The following is a 19,391-nucleotide window of genomic DNA, read 5'->3' on the forward strand; positions in this document are numbered from 1 at the left end:
AAGAAAAAACAGTGACCTCAAGGTTTTAAGCATAAGCAATTGAAAAGACAGTTGTCATCAACTGAGATGAAAGAGTCTATAGGTATAAAAGGATTTGGAGAATTAGTTCAGTTTCAGACATCTAGAGTTTGAGATATTTACATATCAAGATATATAACAGGAAGGTGTAAAGTCATTAGAGGGGTCTGAACTAGAACTATGTATTGCGGAGGCTTGAGTATATATGATGGTTCTTAAATTCATGAGAATGAATGAGATCACCAAGGGATACCTTACATAGAGAAAAACAAAGGAATCTGAGCCCGAAGGCATTCCAACAATAAAAGATTAGGGAGAAAAAGCTGTTTGTTTTTTCTTTCTTTGCAAGGGAGAAATGAGTTCCAGACAGTGGTAGCCTCCAAGTACACCACTAGGCAGCTATTCCAAAGGTCATGAAACAGAATGGCTCACAAACCATATAAAGATAGTCAAAGCATTGCTTTATTCAATCAATTAAAACATATAATGAAAAGCAAGGTGGAAAACATGAGGCCTATTAATGGTTAGGATAGGATGCAAACACACTGTAAACACCACACTACCCAAATCTTATGTTATGTAATGTTTACACTACTTTCTCCCGGCCATGTCAGCCTTCCTGCAGACTGTGGATATGAGGACTAAAGCTAAAAGAAAGCAAGAAGCTCAGTAGATGGAAGTTTCCCAGAGCAAACACACATTTGCTCTATTCAAAGGTTTACAGGCTTTTACTCCTGGCCATTACCTTGCAGAGAAAGTTATCCTTGTTTGTTTTTTCTCTAGTTTTTTTTTTTTAAATGCTAGTATTAGATATTCTTAAATAGCAAAGGAAAAACATACTGCAACCAGCAAAGGAGACTAACAAGAGTGTTACAGGAGCAAAACCAAGAATGTATCAATACATTACCCTGGAAGCCAAGTAAAGAAGGTGTATCAAAGAGGAATGATCCATTGTGTCAAATGCTGCTGATAAGTCAGGTAAGAGAGGACTGAGAATTAACTACTGGACTTTTCTTTGTGTGGTCTCTGGTGATTTGACAAAAGCAAGTTTTAGGAAACGGCAGAGGTGAGAAACTGAGTGGAATGAACTGAAGGGGGAATGGGAGGAGTGAAACTGTAGACCACGTGTATAAGCCTGCTTAAGGAATTTTGCTATAAAGGGGACCAAAGAAATCGAGTGTTAACTGATGGAGAAAATGGAGTAAGTAAAGAGGTTTTTTAAAATATTGGCAAAATTACAAATTAGTGTACTCATAGGAATGATCGCATAGAGAGGGGGGAATTTATGATGTAGGAGGGGGGGGGAGAATTGTTGGTGTGATGTTCTTGAGTGAATGAGATGGGATAGATTTTGTGCACAAATTTAAGGGACATGCTTTACAAAGCACTTCAGATAGTTCTTACTTTGAAAAGTGAGAAGGCAGAGCATGGTGCTGGGAGGCTGTGAAATATCTCTTCTGACTATTTCAATTTTCTTAGGGAAATAGGATGCAAGGACATCGTCTGAGAAGGGAGTAGAATTGGGAGGTTTGAGGAGAAGGGAGATAGTATAAAACATGAGGGAGAGTGGGACAAGTGCTAGACCCAGGCACAAGCATTTAAAGTTTGCGGTCATTGAGAAAAGCAGCAGAGTTGTGGCTTTTGTTTTGTTTTGAGTTTTCTGAAGCCACATTCATCTATGCACTTGCAGGTACAGAGCAGAGTGAGAGATTTTGCCTGGATTGTAGTTTTACCAAATGAGTCTGACAAAGCAAGAGAGATTGAAGGGAATCAGGGATGTTTGCAAAGGGATCATTATAATGATTGACTATGAAGTTTACATGAAAGGAAGGACATGGAGAGAAGTCCAAGTACATAAATATATGCTATAGGAATAACTTGAACTCTGACTCTACTTCTATATGAGATAGCATTTGAGAATAAATATTTATTCATTTTTTTTCCAACATTGAACTAATACTATATTATTCCTATATTATAACCTTCACAGAATCCATTTGGAAATGCCACTCTTGGTTTGTGACATGCATTTATTTCCATTGAAACTCCTCCATGCAAAAGAAGCAATCAAAGAGGTGAGCCTACAAGTCTTACAGTAAAAGAATTGCTCCTTTTAAAAACAGCCATGCTCAATTTCTGGAAGGCACTGTATTTTCCTTCTCTTCATTTAGAATGGAGTAATATTTACCAATGTTTTCTCCCTAGAGATAACTTTGTACATTTCTTTGCCATGCTTCCAATCTTTCTCTTTTTTTTTTTTTTGACTGCAAAGTAGTTAATAGAAGTTTCAATAACTTTTTTTTCCTTCATTGCACACTGAGAAGAGATCACAGAAAAATGGTCTCATCACATAAATACATCCCATAGTATCTAATCTTGTCGGTTCTCAGAGTTACCGAGACCATAGACTTGGCTACACATAATATGGCTGCTGCCCACGTACATCCACCTGTGGAGTAAAAGCAGCTTATCTCCCCATGGGGGTATCTGATTCAGATTAATGGGGCCATGTTCACACGACGCCAATGCGTTATCAGAAATATCTTATCATGGGACTTAAAAATATTTTAACACATTATGCTTCAGAAAGTTATGATATTCATGTCAGATAGGTAGATAGACAAAAGAGAATTTCTTGCATTCTAGAACTGCAGTTCAGTTCTTTTGAAGTTTTGATGTTGGCTTCTTTTTCTCTTTCCTTCTAAACAATCCCTTATGCCCATATGTGTTTACGGCACAAATCTATTTGTGTGTAATGTCTCCCTCTGCCCTACTATAAAACTGCATATGTTAGACAACAATGCCCGTGTGCAGGAAAGATCTCTGTGAACTGAACTAGAACTGAAATGAACTTTCACGCTGAGTCCATGATGGGAAAAGATCCTCATTGTTTAACAGGAAACAATCAGCTCTAGATTGCACTTTATCTGCTTTAACCTAGAAAATCTTTGGTCCTGGAGCCTGTTCAAAGGGAAAACTAAGAAATTGTTTGGCTAGTTCTTTTTAGACTATGGATGTTACCTAGTTCTCACATGTTACTGGGACTAAACATACCTAAAATAAATAAAATCAAAACATTATAAAGTCAACTAAGGTTTAAAGAAAAATCAAACTGGCCTCTCCTTTTTCGACTTAAGGAAAGATGGATGTTTGGTGACAAGGCTGAGACCTGGGGGGTGAGGAGTGCACTTAGCAAAACAAGCACCGTGATGAACATTCTCCAAACTGTTATTACGCCGCTGATCAGGTGGTAAGCTAATTTCAAGTGTAAAATGTAGGTTTGGGATTTATGCCTTGTATAAAACATAATCAACTTTCATTATTTCTGTGAGTCATAGCATTTTAATCTTTTCTAATTAGATGTAATTACTATTCTTTCTCACAGCAGGACAGCATAGAAGCATACAAAATATGAGGTGCCACATACATAAGGGGGAAGAAAACGACAAAAAGGAAAAATACAGGCATCGTTAGTAAATGAGAGTTTTGTTTTCAGGTGACACTGGTCATTCCCTTGGTGGGAAAAATGGACACCGTGACAAAGCGTGTAGGTAATTATTATCTTTTTATAATATTCTTTTGTAACAAGTGGGGCAAGGTCCAAGGACAGAAATAATTTCCATATGGAGAACAAAATTTTAATGTCAGAGTTTGTGCATTTTAATTAGGGCAATTTAGCTGATCAGAATAAATTGTCTTTTAAATATTATGACTCATGTACTTTTCCATCTCATAATTTTTCATTCCTTCTATTTTTACCTTCTGGTAAACTAAAACAAGATTTTTATATAGAAATCAAATAAGATATCTTCCAAATCTAAAAGGATCAAAGATGCATGGTTCTAACTGCAATGTTGAGAACCGTTCCCCAAAAGAGCCGTCACAGAAGCAGAAGTGTACATGGAAGATTCCAGATACCCTTATTCTCCATTTAGGAAAAATTTTAATCAAAATTATTTACTCACATAGAGAAATCATTTACACATTTTATTTGTGAGTTCTTCAGTGAGCACTTTTTTCCCATGCAGATTCTGCAAAATTAGTTGTTACGTGGGCAATTGGTGAAATTAGGCTCAAACAACAGAAATTTAACAAGTTATTTTACAATTATACAGTCTGTTCATCATACAGATCATACAATTCTTTAAGGGAAAACAATCGGTTTTTGAGACCTGGAATAACTACTTAAGCTGTCTATATTGATCAAATCAACTGGTTAAGTGTTAATTTTAATTTTCCTCTTTACCTTATATTGCGCAGAGAGAAAAAAAGTTAGTAAACCAATATAATGAGTTTTACTAATTAAAATGATAAAGATTCACCTTTCAAATGCTGAGTTTTATGTTGCTTCAATCTGTAACACATGAAATTGAAAATTTTACACAAATATATTAGACAACATAAGGGACTATCCCCAGGTCATTATTCTATTTCCAAATTTATGGCTGCCAAACTCAGATAAATCCTGGACAAGCAACACAGATTACAGATTACCAAAATTTTCCTAATTGGCAATTCGTAACTTCCAGCTGCTCTGAACAAAACCTATCACCCAATGAAATGTTGACATTTTTCTGCCTCATTAAAATCTTCTGCAATATTCTGTGTGAAAATATTGTTCAGTTAGCCATTATTCCTGAAGATATGCAAGGAGGTGATAAATGATTAGGATACCACATGTAATTTGTGGCGTCAAAGCAAGCCTGTGCTCACCTGCACGTTTAGACAATATTGGACTCAATATCATACAGGGCAGGAAGAGAGTTTTATCCCATGGAGCACATTACATTTTGTACCTTAAAATGTAACCGTGTTATGGTTTCAGTGTTTCCATGAATTCATCATTATTCTTTCTCATATATTTTCATAATTACTAATTCATTTTAAGGATTTTCTAAAACAAAGTTGAGAGATGTTGTTACAAATCCCTTGATAAAATATTTATGAGTTAAAGATAACTTTAATTGGTCAAAATTTTTATAATGACAATCCATGGTTTTATCTTTTGTGCATCCACTGTGTGAATCTCAGCTGTGTAGAATCTCTGCATAGATTTGCACAGAAAATATGGATCACTAATAAGTAATTTCTGGATTCTTGGTCTATACCATAAAATTTAACAGAATTTCAAAAAAGGAATTACAATTAATGAAAGTCTTACTCATGCAAACCCAATCTGTTTTTCTCTATTAAAAACAAATATTTCATCACATATCAAAATTAGTAAAATCAACATAAATGAGTTATATTTTAGACAGAAGTGTCTGCTTTCAGTTGCCATAAACCCACAGCCCCATTGCCTGACACATATGGTACAAAGGTGAAATATGTCCGCAATATTTAAGGTGTGTACATGGTAGTTGTTTTTTTTTCCTGAGGAGTGAAATATTGCAATTGTTATGATGTCTTAGAACAAACTGAACCATAACATATTCCATAATTACATAGTATGCTTAGGGCAGTTATAAACATTCCCCATAGCCTTGGAGAATGTTCTACACTTATTCACTTCTATGCTCATGTTTTAATAGCAACAGTAACCACAGTAATTTTTGTCGTCATACATTATCGTCAATTTTATTTTTTCTACCATGTTTCTTGGGGCCCTTTATCCAATCCCCTTTGGAAGGAGTTAATGTAGGACTCTGAAGGCTCTGAAAACATGGAACATAGATAATAATACAACAAACAATAATATTTAAGTCTCAATTGCTGAGTTCAGCTTGTCTCTCCTTAAGTTTTAGTTCTACTAATAAAGTCAAACAAACTCTAAAGGCTTACCTTTCCCCTCAGCATCTTTTCCAAGGTATGTACAGGGACATTAACATATTTATTTGAACAATGCAATACAGATATTATAACATGGACATTTAAAAATCATCTTTTTGTTTATAGCTACTCTATTCATAATTGCTAAAACTTGGAAGCAATCAAAACATCCCTCAATAGACGAATGGATAAACAAATTGTGCCACATCCATAAAATGGAATGTTACTGTTCAATAAAAAGAAATGACTTATTAAGCCATGAAAAGACATGGAAGAATCTTAAATGCATATTGCTAAGTGAAAGAAGCCAATGTGAAAAAGCAGCATACTGTATGATTCTAAACATAACAACATTCTGGAAGAGATATAACTACAGAGACAGTGAAAAGATCACTGGTTGCCAGGGCCTCATTTGAAGGGAAGGAAAGATGATTGGTAAATTACAGGGAATTTTTAGGGCAATTAAATTATTCTGTATTATCCTGTGGATACAGGTAATTATACATATGTTTGTCAAAACCAATAGAATGTACAACACAAAGCGTGAATCTCATATAACCATGGACACTACTGGTAATGTATTGGCTCATCACTTGTAATAGATGTACTACACTAATGAAAGATATCAATAATAAAGCAAAAAAAAAATAAAAATACATTTTTGCTGAAACTTTTAGATAAAATTAATCTATTCCACACAAAATATTTATACTTTACTCCATCTTAACGTTAACCATATTGTAACTGTATAGGGGCATATTTGGATATTGAATGATGAGGTGACTTTTTATATGTGGCTCTAGAAAACCATTCTTCATGATTTTTAGTCCCAGATCATTTCCCACACATTTTTATTGTCTATGTTTTGGCTCTAAGTCATAACTATCAAAGCTAGTGCCTGGTAGCTGTATTGTGCTACCTTGCTATTTAACCCAGGGGTCCCCAACCCCCGGTACCAGTCCATGGCCTGTTAGGAACCAGGCCGCACAGCAGGAGGTGAGTGGTGGGTGAGTGAGCGAAGCTTCACCTGCATTTACAGCCTCTCCCCATCACTCGCATTACCGCCTGAGCTCCGCCTCCTGTCAGATCAGCGGCGGCATTAGATTCTCATAGGAGTGCAAACCCTACTGTGAACTGTGCATGCGAGGGATCTAGGTTGCACGCTCCTTATGAGAATCTAATGCCTGATGATCTGAGGTGGAGCTGAGGTGGTGATGCTAGCGCTGGGGAGCGGCTGCAAATACAGATTATCATTAGCAGAGAGGTGTGACTGCACAGAGACCATAATAAATCAATTGCTTGAAGACTCGTATCATAACCCTATCAGTGAGTGGCAAATGAAAACAAGCTCAGGGCTCCCACTGATTCTGCATTTTGATGAGTTGTATAACTATTTCATTATATATTACAATGTAATAATAATAGAAATAAAGTGCACAATAAATGAACTGCACTTGAATCATTCCGAAACCATCTCCACCCCTCCCCGGTCCGTGGAAAGACTGTCTTCCACAAAACCGGTCCCTGGTGCCAAAAAGGTTGGGGGCCTCTGATTTAACCTACAAATAATCTGCCTTTCCTCTTTCCATTGATCTATATTGCAATGCAATGGGACATAAAGCTTATTAAACTAAACAGTACAATAGATTGCCCCAAAAAGCCAAACCTTGAGGACTCATAAAGAAGCTCTCTCACTAGGCAGCTCTTTGTTATCAACCTGGAAGCCCCAACCCACTGTAGAGGTTAACCAGCTTCCAGAGAGTTATACTTTGGTTTCAGATAGCTGTATTCTCAGGCCCTCCCCACTCAACAAACATCTCATCTGGAATCTTCAAAAAACATTACAGCTTTATTGCGGTATAACTGACATATACAAAACTGCACATATTTAAAGACTACAGTTTGATTAGTTTTGACATATGTACACATTCGTGAGAGAATCACCACAATTAAGATGAGGAACATGTTCACAGATTAAGAAAGCATTCTGGACCATCGTTCCATGACCTCATGTGTCTTAGGGCATAAACCATGTCCATTTTTGTAACCTGATGGCCCAAGTTCTTGGGGTCATGCATGCATGGACCATGAGTGCCCCACAGAGAAGAACAGATTGATCCCGTGTATGGTAGGTGGAATTCTAAGATGGTTCCTTATTTTGATATGAAATTTGTATCTATATATAAATATATTAACATGAATATATTTAAATTAAAGTATAGTTGATTTACAATATTATATTAGTTTCAGATACACAACATAGTGATTCAATATTTTTATAGACTATACTCCATTTAAAGTTATTATAAAATATTGGTTATATTCCTTGTGCTGTAAAATATATCCTTGTGGCTTATTTATTTTATACATGGTAGTTTGTACCTCTTAATTCCCCACCCCTATCTTGCCTCTCTCCCCAATTCCTCTCCTCACTGGTAACCACTAGTTTGTTTTCTATATCTGTGAGTCTGTTTCTCTTTTGTTATATTCATTCGTTTTAATTTTTAGATTCCACATGTAAGTGATGACATGCAGTGTTTGTCTTTCTCTGTCTGACTTGTTTCACTTAGCATAATACCCCAGAGATCCGTCCATGTTGCTGCAAATTTCGTTCTTTTTTATGACCGAATAATATTCCATTGTAAATTAAAAAAAAAAAAAGATGAGGAACATGTCTCTTATCTCCACAGTCTCTTTGTTCCCCTTTGTTATGCATCTCCCCCCACCCCCGCTTCATGACTTCCCCTCCTCCCAGGCAATCACTGATCTGTCTTATTTCATATAGATTAATTTTCATTCTCTAAAATTTTATATAAATGGAATCATATAATATGTATTCATTTTTGTTGGGGGGGAGCATCTGGCTTCTTTAATGCAGCATAATTATTTTGAGATTCATCCATGTTGTTGTGTTTGTTAAAAGTTCATTCTTTTTTGTCATTAATCAGTTTTCCATTATATGGATATACCATAAAGTGTGTATCCGTTCATCTCTTGATGGATATTTGAGTTATTTCCAATTTTTAGCTATTACAAATAAAGCTGCTATGAACATTTATGTAAGTCTTTCTGTAAACAAAAGTTTTGATTTCTCTCGGATAAATGCTGAGGAGTAAAATATCTTGGTCATTTGGTAGGTATATGTTTTCCTTTTGAAGAAATGGGCAAACAGTTTTCCAAAATGTTTACTATTTTACATTCCCACCAGGGTGTATGAGAGTTCCAGTTCTTCCAAGTCCTTGCCCACTCTTGAAATAATTAGTGTTTTAGTATTACTGACTCTAGAGGCTATGTGTCAGTAGTTCTTTGCAGTTTTAATTTACATTTCCATAAAGGACTATTGACATTGAGCAACTTGTAAAATGTCAACATGATATCCATGTATCTTCTTTAGTAAAGTGTCTGTCCAAATCTTTTGGCCCTTTTTAAATTGGGTTGTTTGTCTTATTAATATTGAATTATATAATATTTAGCTCTTTGTATAGTCTAAATACAAATCCTTTGTCAGCTATATATTTTGAAGATATTTCTCCCAGTCAATGACTTCTCTTTTCATTTCTGTAACAATGTCTTTTAAAAAGCAAACTTTTCAATTTCATGAAGTGCTATTTAATCACTTTTTTTTTTCTGTGAAGTACTATTCAATCACTTTTAGTTCATGCATTTGGTGTTCAATTTAACATACTAAACCCAAGCCACTCTAGCTTTCTGTTGATTAATGTTTGCATGTCATATATTATTTTATCCTTTTACTTTTAAACTATTTGTGCCTTTATACTTAAAATATGTATCTTGTAAGCAGTTTATAGTGGGAACTTGCTTTTTGAAGCATATGACTCTGCCTTTTGAGTGGAGTGTTAGGTCATATACATATTATGTAGTTATTAGTACGACTGTGTTTAACTCTACCATCTTGCTTGTTATTTTCTACTTGTCCCACTTATTTTTTGTCCCATTTTCTCTCCTTTTCAACTTTCTTTTGGATAAAATATTTTTATGATTCCTTTTTATCTTCCTTATTGACCTACAAGCTATGCCCCTTCGTAGACAGTTTTTGTTGGTTTTCTTTTGTTGTGTGGTTTCATTAGAGATTTTCGCATACTTCTTTAACTTATCATAGTCTCCCTTCAATTAATGTTAACCTACTTCCCATGCAATAAAAGAGCTTACCACATTATACTTACATTTCTCCTCTCCCAGCCTTTGCTCTATTGTGGTCATTCATTTTACGTCTACATACATTATAAATTCCACAATTCAGCCTTGTTAATTTTAAACAGGCAATTATATATATATATATATTTTACATCTTTATTGGAGTATAATTGCTTTACAATGGTGTGTTAGTTTCTGCTTTATAACAAAGTGAATCAGCTATATGTATACATATATCCCCATATCTCCTCCCTCTTGTGTCTCCCTCCCACCCTCCCTATCCCACCGCTCTAGTTGGACACAAAGCACCGAGCTGATCTCCCTGTGCTATGCAGCTGCTTCCCACTAGCTATCTATTTTACATTTGGTAGTGTATATATGCCAGTGCCACTCTCTCACTTCGTCCAAGCTTATCGTTCCCCCTCCCGGTGTCCTCAAGTTCATTCTCTACATCTGCATCTTTATTTCTGTCCTGCCCCTAGATTCTTCAGAACCATTTTTTGTTTTGTAGATTCCATATATATGTGTTAGCATACGGTATTTGTTTTTCTCTTTCTGACTTACTTCACTCTGTATGACAGTCTCTAGGTCCATCCACCTCACTACAAATATCTCGATTTCGTTTCTTTTTATGGCTGAGTAAATTTGCAAATGAAGCAACTGATAAAGGATTAATCTCCAAAATATACAAGTAGCTCATGCAGTTCAATATCAAAAAAACAAACAACCCAATCCAAAAATGGTCAGAAGACCTAAATAGACATTTCTCCAAAGAAGATATACAGATTGCCAACAAACACGTGAAAGGATGCTCAACATCACTAATCATTAGAGAAATGCAGATCAAAACACTCAATTATATTTTAAAGAGATTTTTTTTAAGATAAAATAAGAACGCAGGCCTTTTTTTTTATCATTTTCCTATTTCCAATTCTCTTCCTTTGTTTATGCTCCGATTTGTATCTGGTAACATTTTTTTCTTCTGTCCAAGGGACTTCCTTTGTCATTTCTGTAAGTACAAATCTAGTGATCAATTCTTTCAGTTTTTGTATATCTGAAGGCAGCTTTCTTTTATCTTCCTTCTAAAAGATATTCTCATAGGACATAGAATTTGAGGTTGACCAGTTTTTGTTTCCCTCAATATTTTAAATAAGTTGCTCCACTTTTTTCTGGCTTCTATTACTGCTGAGAAAATGTCTGCTACTGCTCTTATCTTTGTGCCTCTGTACATAATGCAGTTCTTTTAGTGCTTTTAAGATTTTCTCCCTATCACTAGTTATAAATAATTTGACTAGGATTTTTGTGGTGCAGTTTACTTTGTTTTTTTTTTTTATATTTATGCCTTGTTGAATTTTGTGGACCTCTGTCTTTATCATTTTTAACAAATTTGGAAAAATTCTGGTCACTGTGTTTTAATTAATAAACTTCACTTTTTGGAGAAGTTTTAAGTTCACAGTGAAATTCAGCAAAAAGTACAAGAATTTACATTGACACATCATTATCATCCAAAGTCCACAGTTAACATTAGGGTTAACTCTGGGTGTTGTATATTCTATGGGTTTTGATGAATATATAATGACATGCATCCACTGTTGTAGTACCATACAGAATAGTTCACTGCCCTTAATATCCCCTGTGCTCCACCTATTCATCCCTTCCTCCCCACAACCACTGGCAACCACTAATCCTTTTACTAACTCTACAGTTTTACCTTTTTCATAATGTCATATGGTTGGAATTATACAGTATGTAGCCTTTTCAGATTGGCTTTTTTCACTTAGTAATATGCATTTAAGTTTCTGCCATGTTTTTTCATGGCTTGATAGCTCATTTGTTTTTAGGGCTGAATAACATTCCATAGTCTGGACCTATCACAGTTTACTTATTCATTCACCTAATGAAGGACATCTTTGTTGCTCCCAGTTTGGGGCAATTATAAATAAAGCTACTGTAAACATTCATGCAGGACTTCCCTGGTGGCACAGTGGTCAAGAATCCACCTGCCAATGCAGGGGACACAGGTTCAATCCTTGGCCCAGGAGGATCCCACGTGCCGTGGAGCAACTAAGCCCATGAGCCACAACTACTGAGCCTGCACTCTAGAGACCACGAGCCACAACTACTGAGTCCGCGTGCCCTAGAGCCCATACGCCGCAACTACTGAGGCCCGTGTGCTCCAACTACTGAAGCTCATGCTCCTAGAGCCCATGCTCCGCAACAAGAGAAGCCACCGCAATGAGAAGCCTGTGCACTGCAATGAAGAGTAAACCCCGCTCGCTGCAACTAGAGAAAGCCTGCACACAGCAACAAAGACCCAACACAGCCAAATAATAATAATAATAATAATAAAATTTTTAAAAAATATATATATATATATATAAATTCATGCAAGGTTTCTGTGTGGAAATAAATTTTCAATTCATTTGGGTAAATACCAAGGTTGACACTGCTGGATTGCATGGTAAAAAGTATGTTTAGTTTTGTAAGAAACTGCCAAACTATCTCTTAACGTAGCTGTACCATGTTTCATTCCCACCAGCAATGACTGAGAGTTCCTATTATTCCACATCCGCACCAGCATTTGGTGTTACCAGTGTATTGGATTTTGGCCATTCTAATAGGTGTGTAGTGGCATCTCATTGTAGTTTTAATCTACAGTTCCCCACTGACATGATGTCAAACGTCTTTTCATATGCTTGCTTGCCATCTGTACATCTTCTTTGATGAGGTGTCTGTTCAGATCTTTCGCCCATTTTTTAATCAGGTTGTTCATTTTCTTATTGTTGAGTTTTAGGAATTTAAAACTAATCAATTTAAAATTAATATTTTGGATAACAATCCTTTATCAGATTCATCTTTTATAAATATTTTCTCCCAGTTGGTGACTTGTCTTCTCATTCTCTTGAGCCATTAGTTTTTAAATAGTTTCTCTGCACCGCCCTCCTTTCTTTTGGGGACTCTGCATTACACATATATTAGGACACTTGGAGTCATCCCAGAGCTTACATAGTTTTTTTGGGGGTTTTTTTTGTCTTTTGTCTTTTTTTTCTCTATGTTAAACTTTGGTTAGTTTGTTTTATTATGTCCTCATATTCACTTATCTTTCCTTCTGCAATGTTTAATCTGCAGTTAATCTGCTATTAACTCATCTAGTGTATTTTTCATCCCAGACATTGTATTTTTTTATCTCTAAAAGTTTGAGTAGGGCCTTTCTCATATCTTCCATATTCCTCCTTAATGTGCTCATTCTTTCCTCTACTTTCTTTAATATATGGAATATATTTATAATAACTTACTTTCCTTTTCTATCAATTCTACCATCTGTGTCATTTCTGTTTCTTTCTATTGACTAATTTTCTCCTCATTATAGGTTGCATTTTCTTGCTTCTTTGCATGACTAGTAATTTTAGATGAGAGGCCAGACTTTGAAAATTTTACCTTGCATGTTGTATATATTTACTTTCCTTTAAATATTCTTGAGCTTTGTTCTTAGGTACAGTTAATTTATTGCAAAACAGTTTAATCCTGTCAAGGATATAGTTCAAGCTTTGTTTGGTGGAACCAGAGCAGTTTTAGTCTAGGCCCAGCTTGGCCAAGCACCCTCTTGAATGCTCTGTCTGGTGTCCCATGCTTTACAAATTTTTCCCATGCTGTCTGGAAGAACATGAACACTTCCTGGCCCTGTGCAAGCTGTGTGGATTATTTTTGTCTGCCCTTACTAGCAGTTCTTTCTTAGGACTTAAAGAGTTTCCTCATGAACTGATTAGTATCACCTGAAGACTCGAGAGAAGCTCTGAGAGGATCTCCAGAGCTCTCTCTCTTTGTGCAGAAATCTCCTCTCGAGTATTCTGCCCTGCAAATCGTAGCCTCCTTGGCTTAAAAATTTTCAGCCTTGTAGTTAGGGAGAAGCAGGACGGGAGGCCTGTTTGCCTCTTTATCTATCAGCAAACCAAATGCTGATGTTGTCATAGCACATATAGGTCAATTTCTTTCATTACCATCACATTTGTCTATCAGATATTTTTTAAATAATACAAGTAAATTGTCCAAATTTCAAAGAAATATAAAGCTGAACATCAAAAGCATCCTCAGAAACACAGAAACATTGCTCAGGTATCATTTTATAGACTTCCTATCTTATATAGTGGAATATGTAGGATATATATGTGTGTTTGTGTGTGTGCACACACATTTATACACACTTATTGAATTTTTTTTCACTTAACCTTGTTTTGTGACTAAATAGTTGCATAATATAACATTCATTGATGGGCATAACAAAATATATTTAAGCATTCCTCAACAGTGAAATATTTCTGTTGTCAAAATTTTGTGTGTATCACCGGATTATGCCACATTAAAATTTGTATGTCAAATTAAATTGGATAAAATCTTCTACACGTGCTTTGTTATACTATTTGAATTCATATCTTTTCATTGCTATGCTTTTAGTCAGTCAGTCCACAAGTGTGTTAATATTTATACACCCTGCAGATGTGAGAGAGGATTGGCTGGCAGGTTGTGTGCATGTGTGTGTGCGTGTGCGTGTGCGTGCACGCGCACACTACTTGTGGCACAACGGCCAGTTCACTGTTACCTGAATCGATGTGCACCCGCAAGAGTTGTCGGGAGCCACTCTCTACTTAGCTGGCATAAGTCGTAGAGTTATAAAAGGACTCACTCACCAAAATACCTCCTCTTGACTGGTCTGTCAGAAATTTCTAATTTTTCTTTCACTCCTGAAAGACCTTCTAAAGGTGCTGGGCATTTTAACTAGCCTAAAATTGACTTTTACTTGAGAAGAGTAAAACTATCAGAGATTTGTCTATCAAATTATTCCATTAGCACCCATCATCATTTAAAAGAATACACGGTCCTAAGGGAATGACACTTAAGATAGACAAGCTTTGACTGCAGCAGAAGGGCTGAAACACATGGTGGTGATGATGCAATGTTAGGTGCAGGTATGTGGTGGGGTGGTGGTGGGTTTCAGCCTGACCGTCTGTGAGAAGCTTTAAAGACAGATATCAAAGTAGTCACATCATGTCCACAGCCATGTCAAAGGGTTATCCAAAGGCCATGTGCTGTATGTGTCTGCAGCTGTACAGACATTAAAAACACATCTTGAAAGTGATCTGGCCAGGAGAAGACTTAGAATAGATAGAACCAGGGATTCTACCTTTTTCTTTTCTGGAGCTTCCTATAGTGCATATATCCTGGCACTGAAAATTAAACTGTTGAGACTTCTCTCGCTTGGCCATAGCGCCAAGCGAATTCTCAAGTGGTGTCAGAACATACCAGAAAATACATGACTCGGTGTGAAGGGCAAAGTTTCATCTTAAATTCAAGAGGGAGGACACAGTCATTGTTTGTGTATTACAACATGAGCTCTATTGTTATGTAAGCAAAGAATAGTAACAATTAGTAATACAATCTCATAAATGCTTTCATAAATGATTATCAGATATTTTTCTAATCCTGAATGCACATTGAGATGGCCCAATACATGAATAGTTTCTTTTCCATGTAGAGAAGAAACAAATGAAGCAGGGGTCAAACATTGATATACCCAGAGTCAGAAAACCTGTTCATCCCATCAATAATTGATTCAGAGCAGCAAAACTGCAGAAAGCAATTTCCTTACCGCTGAGGACTTTCCTCTTTTCCCCTAAGTTTTTCTCACAAAACTATTCAATATTTCTTGCTTGTCTGTTAAACTGCCAGTTTTACACATAAAATTACCAGACTGGTGAACTTAACTGATATTACATTTAATTTTGAACAGAGAGTTAGACCAAATCACCTAGCTATTTTGATACTTTATGGGTATGACTGTGTTAGTTAACTCTACTATTCCATTTCTTACTAGGATCAAAAATGGACAAAAAACAGAAAGGGAATAGGAATGGGAATAAAACAGAATGGTGGTTCAGCCTGCCATCTTAAGACTTATTAATTCTGTAGTAGACATTTTGGTACAGAAAAGGGTTTAAACTCTTAGCTAGAGTTAATTTTGTTGAATAGTTGTAGCATAGAGGCTAAGCGAACAGGTTATGGAATCAGAGTGGCGAGGTTTACTGGCTTCACCCCTCACCAGCTGTGTGACCTGGACTAGTCACTTAAGTTTGCTGTACCTCAGTTTTCTCATCAGTAAAATGGGATGATGGTAGTGTCTCCCTCACAAGATTGCTCTAAGATTAAGTAACACATGTAAAAGCTAATAGAAATATGTCAGAATCATGGAAAGACCTTCATGAATGTTAGCTACTCCTACTCCTTCTACTACTACTACTATTATTATTATTATCATCATTATCAACTGAGTACTTAAAAATGCTGCCGCTATTAGGAGAATGGAAGCAACATAATACATGGTCTCTGTTCCCAAAGACCTTCAGTCTCTTGAAGAATAAAAACCCCACTGAGGAAATAGTGAGATGGCAAAGGTGCTATAGTTTTAAATTCTGATTATTAGTTCAATAAAAGCCCCCAGAAAGTCAGGATTAGCTTGGGCCTCCTCTGCTCTAATAGGATTCTTGGAAAAACAGGCATACAATGCAGGCCTTGAAGAATTAGTAGGATTTTAAAAGTTGTTTTAGGGTCGCCTTTGGACATGTGGTCCACAGATGTGTTTTGTTTGGCTTACACAGCATTTTCATAACATTTTAATTAGTTGCCAACATTTAACATTAGATCATCATCCACCCTGCTTCACCCATTTAATTACCTGTCTGGTACCTGTCATTATTTCAGTTTGCAACCCCTAATCTACGGACTTAACTCCCATTCTCATTGTCACTGGTAACTATAAGCTTTGGTAAACATATTAGAATGATTTATTTCCTTCATACAGCGCCACAAGTTCTGCATCATGCATATTAACCAGGGTTCATAAAAATTATGTTTTTAAAGAATAGTGTTTCTTCTTAGAAAGTGATTTCTAACCAGTCCAGTTTGGACTGGATTCAAGGAATAATCATAAAAAGCATTATGGTTTCTTCCACTGTTATGTCTCTATTGTTCCCTTTCTATTGGACTATCAGATTAGAACTTGATGAACTATCTTTTACAGGTAGAGAAAGAATAGTAAATTGCAGTGCATTAGGAGAAGTCCCATAAATCACTGCAAAAACTGACAATAAAGCGAAAACTTCCTAAGAGACTAACTCCTGATTTGACCTTGGTTTAAAGCTGAGAGGGGAAGGATAAGAGCAGCACAGGAGTTTATATCTACATGCTATTCTCATCACCTGCCCGCACCCCCCCTTACTCTTTTGGGGAAGGAGGGATCGCAGGCCCTAAAAGATTTGAGATGGCCAAATACAAAACACCTTACACTGGACAGATGACACCAGCACTTTGTCACACACTCACAGCCTGGGGCAGGGGAGAATACCGCCTGCCATGCTGGGTCACATAGGGCCGCACTTGAGAGCAGAGTGAACCAGCAGGGCCTGTGGGAGACAGGCTTTGTAGTGGCAAGAGGGTGAGGTGACCCTGGTTCCCATGGGGGGATGGGACTGGCCTGTCTGAGTAATTTCTCTGGCTGGCAGGGAAGGGAAGTGGAATCTATTAGGTTGAGTTCCCGGTGGGGTGCAGCTGGTCCAGGTGACAGGAGAACTAGCTGAGTGGGAGCCTTTCTCCCTAGGTAGGGACAGAACTGATGAGAGCAGGGAACTCACAACTAGGCATTGGGGGGCCTGGGAGGCTCAAAAATGTCAAGGCAGTGCATGGAATTTCAGGCCTTTCAGTGCACGTGAGTACACTTTTTTTTACTGTTTATCCTGATACTGATAAATAGTAAATAGTACGGAACACTGTAAGTTTCTGATGAACGGTTTTCATGTATGACTATATCTCTTTTAACATTAAAGTGATGGATTTTCAAATACACTTTTTTGATGGACTACTATCATGTAGAGTTCTTTCCCATTTAAAATACTGTGCTATGAAAGTACCCTTCCTGTAACTCTGTATCAAGTCAACTCAGACCATGCCTCTCCATGACATCTACTTTGTTTTTTCAATAAATTCCCAAAGGCCATACTTGATAAGTTCAGAGATACTGTTTCTGTGGCCCAAACCTCAATTCTCTTTATTATTTTCTGGTTCCTTATACAAGTTCTGTCAAAATCACCTTGGTTCCACTATTTCAAAATTGCCTTTTATGATGTATAGGAGTTGATTCACACTCACATTGTGTCTATCTGAGAGTTGGACATCCTCCACAGAGAGGTGGCCAGGTGTCCACAAAGCCATCCCAAAGGGAAAGTGTAAAGGAACACAGCATCAAGAGGGGTAGATGATAAAATGGCTTTCTCTACCTTATGAACTACTTTCCTGAAGCCCTGAGAACCTGAGGATGCTTACTGGATAGATTTGTACATTGGTCCTTTTTAAGGTGAATTAGGTAATTGAGATCTCTTAAAATTTAATTAAGAACAAGTTTTCTGGAAAAGGTACTTCAGAAAAGCAAAGATAATACTGTTCAAAGGAACAAATTTGATGTCAGGAAGATCCTGTGTGTTTAAAAAGTGAATAATTTACAACTGTGGCTATATATTCTCTGAACTTTTCATTTGATGTCAGAATTTCTTCTGTCCTCTATTTGTCTCAGCCTTGACTACTTCAAATATACAATTGTGTGGTACAGTATATATTTCCTCAAAATGAATTCTTAGCCTAGATATGAAAAGTAAGACATTGATTTCTCAAGAAATATTTCTACAAATTTTCATAGAATTTTTTTGACTGGCACTTTAAAACGATTATTTTGTTTTTTCACACTATATAAAAAGTAAACAGTGACACGTATTTGTTGTTTTTTTAAAGTGGCATGAATAGTGTTAAGCATGACAATAACTACGCCTTCTGATCTACAAGATAGTTTAGATATCCTATTCTTTCACATACAATCTTTGCCTAAATGTTATCTTTTAGAACACATTTTCTTAGAAGTTCTGATTGTCACAAATAATGAATACGCTGATCCTTGAAGAAAAATTCTTCCTCAGATAGCTGTCTCATTTCTCTACAGGAACCACGGTGCATTCACTGCAGGGTCAGTGCAGAAGCCCTTCTTTAAAAGACTCTCTTAAAAATTCTGAATATAAATTTAAAATCAAGAAAAGGATTTCTGACTTTCCTAATAGAGCTCTCAAACTGATTGCAAATAAGAAACTAAAGGCAGACAAATAACCTAATGGAGGATTTTTTTTGACAATGATGTAAGCTTGGCCACACATCCATCATAATTTTCCTTAAGACCTCTTTTGATCAACTAAAGGAACCTGAAACACGTTTCTCCTGAATTAAAGATTTTTCTGAAGAAAAGTTTCTATGCTATGCTCTAATACATCTGAAAAAGATTGTTTATTATTCTGTCAGAATTGTCAGCCTGAATGAAAAGACAGTATCTTCTATAATCACATAAACATTGATAGATCTCT

Source organism: Balaenoptera acutorostrata, chromosome 2, assembly GCF_949987535.1.
Source record: "Balaenoptera acutorostrata chromosome 2, mBalAcu1.1, whole genome shotgun sequence".
Classification (NCBI taxonomy): Eukaryota; Metazoa; Chordata; class Mammalia; order Artiodactyla; family Balaenopteridae; genus Balaenoptera; species Balaenoptera acutorostrata.